Here is a 9,326-nt window from a genome sequence, read left to right as displayed (position 1 = left end):
TGCGCATAAAAATAAAAGCTGTTTAGGGACCCTCGGCAGAAGAAATAATTACATGCAATCATGAATATCCATTGTCCAACAGGCATTTGCCAAGAACCCAGTATATGCCAGGCACGGTTCTGGGTGCTGCTTTGCACCACACTAACACACTGCTCTGTGCACACTAGTCGCTCAGTACAAGTCAAGCAATCAACTATGTAAAGATTCCTCCCGACCTCTGCCCTCCTTGCTGGAGCTGCCTGGCTGGGACCTGAGGGGACCCTGCATGGAAACGGGTGGCCAGTAGGAGGCGATGTGGAATCTCCGGGCGGCCACCCTTAATGCTAACCTTTTACAGGTTGCAGTTATTGGTGGCAGCTGGTAGTGGTGCTGGACTCGGGACATCCACAGGGCTGGAGGCAGCGATATAGCAAAAGCTGGCACTTTGGCGGAAGAAGGTGCATGGAACCTAGGAGATGGAGCTGTGTGAGGCTGCACAGGCTGCTGGTGCCGCCATCGACCTTCAGGTGTTCAAGCGAGAAGGCGAGGGTCAGGGCTTCCAGCTCATACTCCCTGCAGATAGGCCCGCTTCAGGACCCCTCAGAGCCTCCATCAGCTACTATAAAAACTCTCACATCGCTGTATTGGTCTTCAGGGTGGTGGCCCAGCTCCCCCAGCTCATGGAGCAGGTCTGCCCTGAGACTTGCAGGTTTCACTAAGCATTGCATTTGTTTCCTGAGGATCATGGTGAACTTGATGAATCTGATGTGGCTCCCCTCCTTGTCTTCCAGATGCTGAAGTCCATGTGTGCTGAGCAGCCACTGGCTAGTGATTGCTACGACTCCGTGTCCATATTCTTGTCTACATTAGGGACTGGAGGTTAGAGATGGGGCAGGAATTCCAGCCAAGGGTGGCAGGCATGGGGGAGGGGCGGGGAACTATAGTCTGGCTTGGCTCAGAATGGCTTAGCCTGTCTGTGGGTCTCCGCCCAGGGTCTGCAGACCAATTCAACTTCCAGGGACCTTAGTTGGCTCCATCTTTTGGATTGTTCTGCTGGATCAACGACTGGTCCAAGCAATCTAGGGTCCTTCTGTATGACACCTTCCCACCTCTTTATCATGCGTTCCTTCCACAGGTACTGGAATAAACATGGCTTTGGTCTCCATCTACCTGACAATCACAGCCTCAGGGAAGGACTCAGAGAACATGGCAGACAGCTCCTTACCTACCCTTCCCAGGCCTGGTCTAGCTCCCCTTCATCTCAGGCCAGGCCTGCACACCTCCCATCTGGGGATTAGTTGGGTTACAGGACTGGAGCCATCTGCCTTCCTTGGAACATAGAGTAGAAGTCTGACAGGAAGATTAGCCCAGGCTCAAATGTGAAGGATGTGCTCTTGTGGACATGACTGGGATGGTGTATAAGCAGATGGTGGTAACCAGAGTGTGTGACAGAGGGAGTCAGGTCCTTGCACCTACCCATCTACCTGGTGCATCTGTTCTCTTTGGCTGCTGGAATGCTCTTAACACAACTTGTCCACCCAGGCAAGTGGATGGAGGTCCACTGCTGGTTCACTGCCTGAAAGCACGGAAGACCCTGGAAGGTATCCAAAGAGGGGAAGTGCAGACCTGGCCCACTGAAGTGACCCACTGACACACACTCACTGACTCACCCTCTTTCTGCTCATGTGTGTCTGTCTGGCCTCTATGGCCCTCCTTTCTCTGTGAGGAACAGAAACAAGGCCACCCCTTTCCTCAGGCCTGCAGCCTCTCCAGTTCTCAGGCCTTCAGTCCTTCCAGGACCAAGTACATGTGTCACTGACCTGGGAATGCTCCTCAGGTTCTGATCCACAAATCACTGGTTATTGGCTTTTTTAAAATTTTAAAATTTAATTTATTTTTACATATTAGCCACGGATTCCCTTGTTCTCCCCCTCCCCACCTTCCCCACAGCCTACCCTCCATTCCCATCCCCTCCAGGGCAAAGACTCCCCTGGGGATTGAGTTCAACCTGGTAGATTCAGTCCAGGCAGGTCCAGTCCCCTCCTCCCAGGCTGAGCCAAGTGTCCCTGTATAAGCCCCAGGTTTCAAACAGCCAGCTCATGCACTAAGGACAGGTCCCGGTCCCACTGCCTGGATGCCTTCACAAACAGATCAAGCTAATCAACTGTCTCAATTATCTAGAGGGCCTGATCCAGTTGGGGGCTCCTCAGCTATTGGTTCATAGTTCATGTGTTTCCATTTGTTTGGCTATTTGTCCCTGTGCTTTTTCCAATCTTGGTCTCAACAATTCTCGCTCATATAATCCCTCTTCTTTCTCGCTAATTGGACTCCTGGAGCTCCATTTGGGGCCTGGCCATGGATCTCTGCATCTGGTTCCCTCAGTCATTGGATGAGGTCTCTAGCACAACAATTAGGGTGTTTGGCCATCCTATCACCAGAGTAGGTCAGTTCGGGCTTTCTCTCGACCATTGTGGTAGTCTATTGTGGAGGTATCTTTGTGGATTTCTGTGAATCGCTCTAGCACTTTGCTTGTTCCTATTCTCATGTGGTTTTTATTTATCATGGTCTATTATTCCTTGTTCTCCCTCTCTGTTCTTGATCTAGCTGGGATCTCCCACTCCCCTAAGCTTTCTTTCCCTTGACCCTTGCCCTTCATTTCCCTCACTCACGTCCAGGTTGTTCATGTAGATCTCATTCATTTCTCTGTCATTGGATGATCCCTGTGTCTTTCTTGGGGTCCTGTTTTCTAGGTAGCTTCCCTGGAGTTGTGAGCAGCAGTCTAGTCATCTTTGTTTTACATCCAGTATCCTCCTATGAGTGAGTATATACCATGTTTGTCTTTCTGAGTCTGGGTTACCTCACTCAGGAAGATTTTTTTCTAGATCCATCCATTTGCCTGCAAACCTCATGATATCATTGTTTTTCTCTGCTGAGTAGTATTCCACTGTGTATATGTACCACATTTTCTTTATGCATTCTTCAGTTGAAGGGCACCTAGGTTTTTCCAGGTTTTGGCTATTACAAACAATGCTGATATGAACATAGCTGAGTAATTGCCCTTGTGGTATGATTGAGCATTCTTTGGGTATATGCCCAAGAGTGGTATAGCTGGGTCTTGGGGGAGATTGATTCTCAGTTTTCTAAGAAAGTGCCATATTGATTTCCAAAGTGGTTGTACAAGCTTGCATTCCTACCAGCAGTGAAGGAGAGTTCCCCTAGCTCCACATCCTCTCCAGCATAAGCTGTCTGCAGTGTTTTTGATCTTAGCCATTCTGACAGGTGTAAGGTGGTATCTCAAAGTCATTTTGATTTGCATTTCCCTGATGATTAGGTATGTTGAGCAATTCCTTAAATGTCTTTCAGCCATTTGAGCTTCCTCTGCTGAGAATTCTGTTTAGTTCTATAGCCCATTTCTTAATTGGACTGTTGGGCATTTTGATGTCTAATTTCTTGAGTTCTTTATATATTCTGGATATCAGTCCTCTGTCAGATGTGGGGTTGGTGAAGACCTTTTCCCATTATATAGGCTGTCACTTTGTCTTGTTGACTATATTCTTTGCTCTACAAAAGCTTCTCAGTTTCAAAAGGTCCCATTGATTAATTGTTTCTTTCAGTGCTACTAATGTTATATTTAGGAAGTGATCTCCTATGCCATGTGTTCAAGACTACTTCCTACTTTCTCTTCTATCAGGTTCGGAGTAACTGGATTTATGTTGATACTTTAATCCACTTGGACTTAAGTTTTGCACGGTGACAGATATGGATCTATTTGCAGCCTTCTACACGTTGACATCCAGTTATGCCAGCACCATTTGTTGAATTGTTTTCTTTTTTCCATTGTACAGTTTTGGCTTCTTTGTCAAAAATTATATGTTTATAGGTGTGCAGGTTAATGTCAGGATCTTCAATTCAATTCCATTTGGTTCACATGTCAGTTTTTATGCCAGTACCAAGCTGTTTTTATTACTGTAGCTCTATAGTAGAGCTTGAAGTCAGGGATCGTGATGCCTCCAGAGGTTGTTTTATTGTACAGGATTCTTTAGGTTATCCTGGGTCTTTTGTTTTTCCATATGAAGTTGAATATTATTCTTTTCAGGTCTGTGAAGTATTGTGTTGGTATTTTGATGGGGATTGCATTGAATCTGTAGATTGCTTTTGGTAAGATGGCTATTTTTACTATGTTATTCCTACTTATCCATGAGCATGGGAGATCTTTCCATGCTCTGACACCTTCTTCGATTTCTTTTTTCAGGGACTTAAAGTTCTTGTCATAGAGATTCTTCACTTGCTTGGTTAGTGTTACCCAAGGTATTTTATATCATTTGTGGCTATTGTAAAGGGTGATGTATCTCTGATTTCCTTTTCAGCCTGTTTGTCAATTGTATATAGGAGAGCTACGGATTTTTTTGAATTGATCTTGTATCCTGCTATGTTGCTGAAGGTGTTTATATGTTGTATCAGTTCCTTGGTTGAATCTATAGGGTCACTCAAGTATACTATCATGTCATCTGCAAATAGGGAAAGCTTGACTTCTTCCTTTCCAATTTGTATCCCCTCAACCTCCTTATGTTGTCTTATTGCTCTAGAACTTCAAGTACTATATTGAATAAGTATGGGGAGAGCAGACAGCCTTGCCTTGTTCCTGATTTTAGTGGAATTGCTTTGAGTTTCTCTCCATTTAATTTGATGTTGGCTGTTGGCTTGCTGTAAATTGCCTTTATTATGTTTAGGTATGTTCCATATATTCCTGGCCTCTCTAAGACCTTTATCATGAAGGGGTGTTGGATTTTGTCAAATGCCTTTTCTGTATCTAGTGAGATGATCATGTGGCTTTTTTCTTTGAGTTTGTTTATATGGTGTATTACATTGATGGATTTTCGTATGTGGAACCACCCTTGCATCCCTGGGATGAAGCCTACTTGATCATGGTGGATAATTTTTTTGATGTGTTCTTTTAGTCTGTTTGCCAGTATTTTATTGAGTATTTTTGCATCAATGTTCATGAGGGAGACCGGTCTGTAGTTCTCTTTCTTTGTTGTATCTTTGTTTGGTTTAGGAATCAAGGTAATTGTAGCCTCATAGAAGGAGTTTGGTAATGTTCCTTCTGTTTCTATTGTGTGGAACAATTTAGAGAGCATTGGTATTAACTCTTCTTTGAAGATCTTGTAGAATTTTGCACTGAAACCATCTGGTACTGGGCTTTTTTTGGTTGGGAGACTTTTAATGACTGTTTCTATTTCCTTAGGGGTTATTGGATTGTTTAAATAGTTTATCTGGTCTTGATTTAACTTAGGTATGTGGTACCTATCCACAAAGTTATCCGTTTCTTTTAGATTTTCCAGTTTTGTGGAGTAGAGGTTTTTGAAGTATGACCTGATGATTCTCTGGATTTCCTCATTGTCTGTTGTTACGTCCCCCTTTTCATTTCTGACTTTGTTAATTTGGATGCGCTCTCTGTGTCTTTTGGTTAGTTTGGATAAGGGCTTGTCTATCTTGTTGATTTTCTCAAAGAGCCAACTCTTTGTTTCATTAATTTTTTTGTATTGTTCTCTTTGTTTCTATTTTATTGATTTCAGCTCCCAATTTGATAATTTCCTGGCGTCTATTCTTCCTTGGAGACTTTGCTTCTTCTTGTTCTAGAGCTTTCAGGTGTGCTGTTAAGTCACTAGTGTGAGATTTCTCCAACTTCTTTATGTGGGCATTTAGTGCTATGAATTTCCCTCTTACCACTGCTTTTATAGTGTCCCATAAGTTTGGGTTTGTGGTGTCTTCATTTTCGTTGATCTCTAAGAAGCCTTTAATTTTTTTCTTAACCCATTGGTGATTCAGTTGAGCATTATTCAGTTTCCATGAGATTGTAGGTTTTCTGTAGTTTTTGTTGTTGTTGAAATCTAACTTTAAACCATGGTGTTCTGATAGAATGCACGAAGTTATTCCAATTGTTTTGTATCTGTTGAGATTTGCTTTGTGGCCAAGCATGGGGTCGATTTTAGAGAAGGTACCAAGGGGTGCTGAGAAGGTATATTCTTTTTTGTTAGGGTGGAATGTTCTGTAGATATTGATTAAGTCCATTTGAGTCATAACATCAGTTAAGTTCTTTATTTCTCTGTTAAGTTTCGATTTGGGAGATCTGTCCAGTGGTGAAAGTGGGGTGTTGAAGTCTCCCACTATTAATGTGTGGGGTTTTATATATGGTTTAAACTTTAGTAATGTTTCTTTTACATATGTGGTTGCCCTTGTGTTTGGGGCATAAATGTTTAGAATTGAAACTTCATCTTGGTGGATCTTTCCTGTGATAAGTATGAAATGTCCTTCTTGATCTCTTTTGATTGATTTTAGTTTGAAGTCTATTTTGCTGGATATTAGGATGGCTACATCTGCTTTCTTTTTAAGATTATTTGATTGGAAAGTCTTTTCCCAGCCTTTTATTGTTAGGCAGTGTCTATCTTTGAATTTGAAGTGTGTTTCTTTTATGCAGCAGAAAGATGGGTCCTGCTTTTGTATCCATTCTGTAAGCCTGTGTCTTTTTATAGATGAATTAAGTCCATTGATATTAAGGGATATTAATGACCTGTGATTGTTTATTCCTGTTATTTTTTGGTGGTAGTATGTTTGTACTTCTCTTCTTTGGGGTTTACTGCTATGGCTTTATCTATTGCCAGTGTTTTAGAGGGTGTATCTGACTTCCTTAGGTTGGAATTTTCCTTCTAGTGCTTTCTGTAGGGCTGGGTTTGTGGGTAAGTATTGTTTAAATCTGGCTTTGTCTTGCAATGTCTTGTTCACTCTGTCTATGATGATTGAAAGTTTTGCTGGGTATATTAGTCTAGGCTGGCATCCATGGTCTCTTAGTGTCTGCATTACATCTGTCCAGGTCCTTCTGGCTTTCAAAGTCTCCATTGAGAAATTGGGTGTTATTCTGATGGGTTTGCCTTTATAAGTCACTTGGCCTTTCTACTTTGCTGCTCTTAATATTCTTTCTTTATTCTGTACATTTAGTTGTTTAATTATTATGTGTCGAGGGAACTTTTTTGGGGGGTCTAGTCTGTTTGGTGTTCTATAGGCTTCTTGTATCTTCATAGGCATTTCCTTCTTTAAGTTGGGAAAGTTTTCTTCTATAATCTTGTTGAATATATTTTCTGTGCCTTGGAGTTGGTATTCTTCTCCTTTCTCTATCCCTATTATTCTTAGGTTTGGTCTTTTCATGGTGTCCCAAATTTCTTGGACATTTTGGGTCATGACTTTGTTGGCTTTAGTGTTTTCTTTGACTGATGAATCTATTTCTTCTAGCATATCTTCAATGCCAGAGATCCTCTCTTCCATCTCTTGCATTCTGTTGGTTATAATTGCATCTGAAGTTCCTGTTCATTTCCTCATATTTTCTATTTCCAGCATTCCCTCTGTTTGTATTTTCTTCATTTTTTTCTATTTCCCTTTTCAGGTCTTCAACTGTTTCCTTCAACTGTTTCATTCCTTTTTCATGATTTTCTTTCAGGGATTTATTGTTTTCTTCTGTTTTGTTTCTCTTTTTCTCTAGTTTTTTTTAAATAGAGTTCTTCCCATTTTTGTTTGTCTTTTCCTCAATTTCATTTTTGATTTCTTCTATATAAGGCTCTAGCCTCTTCATGATATTATTCATAAGGTTGCTTTTTTCTGCTTCTTCCATTTTGTGATGTTCAGGTCTTGCTGTTGGAGGAGGGCTAGGTTCTGGTGATGCTGTATTGCTCTTCATTTTGTTGTATGTACTTCTGCCTTGATGTCTGCCCATCTCTTTGTGGATTCATTCTTGGTCTTATCAGCGCTCTTGGTCCAGACAGAGCTGACAGATTCAGGAAGCCTCTCTCTGGTCCAAATGGAAGTTCTCTTGTCCAGATGGGAGCTCCAGGGCGGGATAGGAGCTGGGGGCTGGTCTCTAAGTCTCAGAAAGTGGCTGGAGTCTCAGGCGGATGGATGTAGGGGAAGGATGTGGAGATTGCAGGGTCTGCCGGGGTCTTGGAGAAGGGGAGCCTTCCTGGTGGGGGTGGAGGGGATCCTGCCCGATGGCCAGAACCTGGGGCCAATTTGGTCAGGTCTTCCCTGGAATGGCTGGTGTCCAGGGATGGGATCTAAGGGCAGGTCTCTCTGGGTATGAGCCCAGGCACTTACCTCTTGTCCAGATGGGAGGTCTCGGGGCCGGTTATTGGCTTTTATAACCAAACCAACTGCTCAGATAGACAACCATGTTGTTAGTGACATGGGAACCTGGGAATTGGCTTCTGGCAATGCTACTATGAGTAGTGTAGGAGGGAGGTAAAGAAAAGCTGGTTTCTAGGGGGAACAGTAACAGGGAGTATGGGCTGTAGCCTGCAATGCTTGGGGAACTATGTGACCCCATTAGCGACAGCAACTGAAGCACCAAATAGAAATAAAAATTCAAAATGTGTCAGAATCACAGAGGTGATCACAGAGATGAGCCACTTTTGCTGTGGAGGAAGAGTTGCCTTTCTTTTGTCCTCCCAGCCCTATAAAGCCACAGGTTCTAACCTTGGTTGCCTTCTACAACTAGATGAGAAGAACCTATGTCTGAAGATGCCACCCATCTTGGTTGGAAGATACAGAGAAAACAGCTGAAAGCTTCCTCCTTGCTGGCTAGCTTTCATAGTGCCAGAAGATACCACACTGGCTACTGGAGGAGAAAAGCCTCCAGCAGTTTCACCTAGCTGTGATCCTCCTGGACAGATATGCCCTCTTTGCTGAAAGAAACGGGTGATTTTCTGGATAGGTACCACATACTAAAGTTAAATCAAAACCAGATAAACTATTTAAATAGACCAATAACCCCTAAGGAAATAGAAACAGTCATTAAAAGTCTCCCAACCAAAACAAGCCCAGGACCAGATGGTTTCAACACAGAATTCTACCAGATTTTCAAAGAAGAGCTAATTCCAATACTCTTCAAATTGTTCCACACCATAGACACAGAAGGAATGTTACCAAACTTGTTTTATGAGGCTACAGTTACCCTGATAGCCAAACCACACAAAGATGCAACAAAGAAAGAGAATTACAGGCCAATCTCCCTCATGAACATTGATGCAAAAATACTCAACAAAATATTGACAAACTGAATTCAAGAACATATCACAAAATTATCCACCATGACTAAATAGTTTTCATCCCAGGGATGCAAGGATGGTTTAACATATGAAAATCTGTCAATGTAATACACCATATAAACAAACTGAAAGAAAAAAAACACATGATCATCTCACTAGATGCTGAAAAAGCCTTTGACAAAATTCAACACTCCTTCATGGTAAAGGTCCTAGAGAGATCAGGAATACAAGGAATATTCCTAAACATAATAAAGG

At 42.4% G+C, this 9,326-nt stretch overlaps 1 gene segment (V, D, J or C); it reads right to left on the bottom strand.

The window, feature by feature from the left end:
- LOC119088814 overlaps nt 1-9,326 on the bottom strand; it is a 622,476-nt gene that overhangs the window by 17,422 nt on the left and 595,728 nt on the right.

This window comes from Peromyscus leucopus, chromosome 12 (assembly GCF_004664715.2).
Source record: "Peromyscus leucopus breed LL Stock chromosome 12, UCI_PerLeu_2.1, whole genome shotgun sequence".
In the NCBI taxonomy this organism is placed as follows: Eukaryota; Metazoa; Chordata; class Mammalia; order Rodentia; family Cricetidae; genus Peromyscus; species Peromyscus leucopus.
The sequence above is the reverse complement of the archived record's forward strand: the minus strand, read 5'-3'. Positions and strand labels throughout refer to the sequence as shown.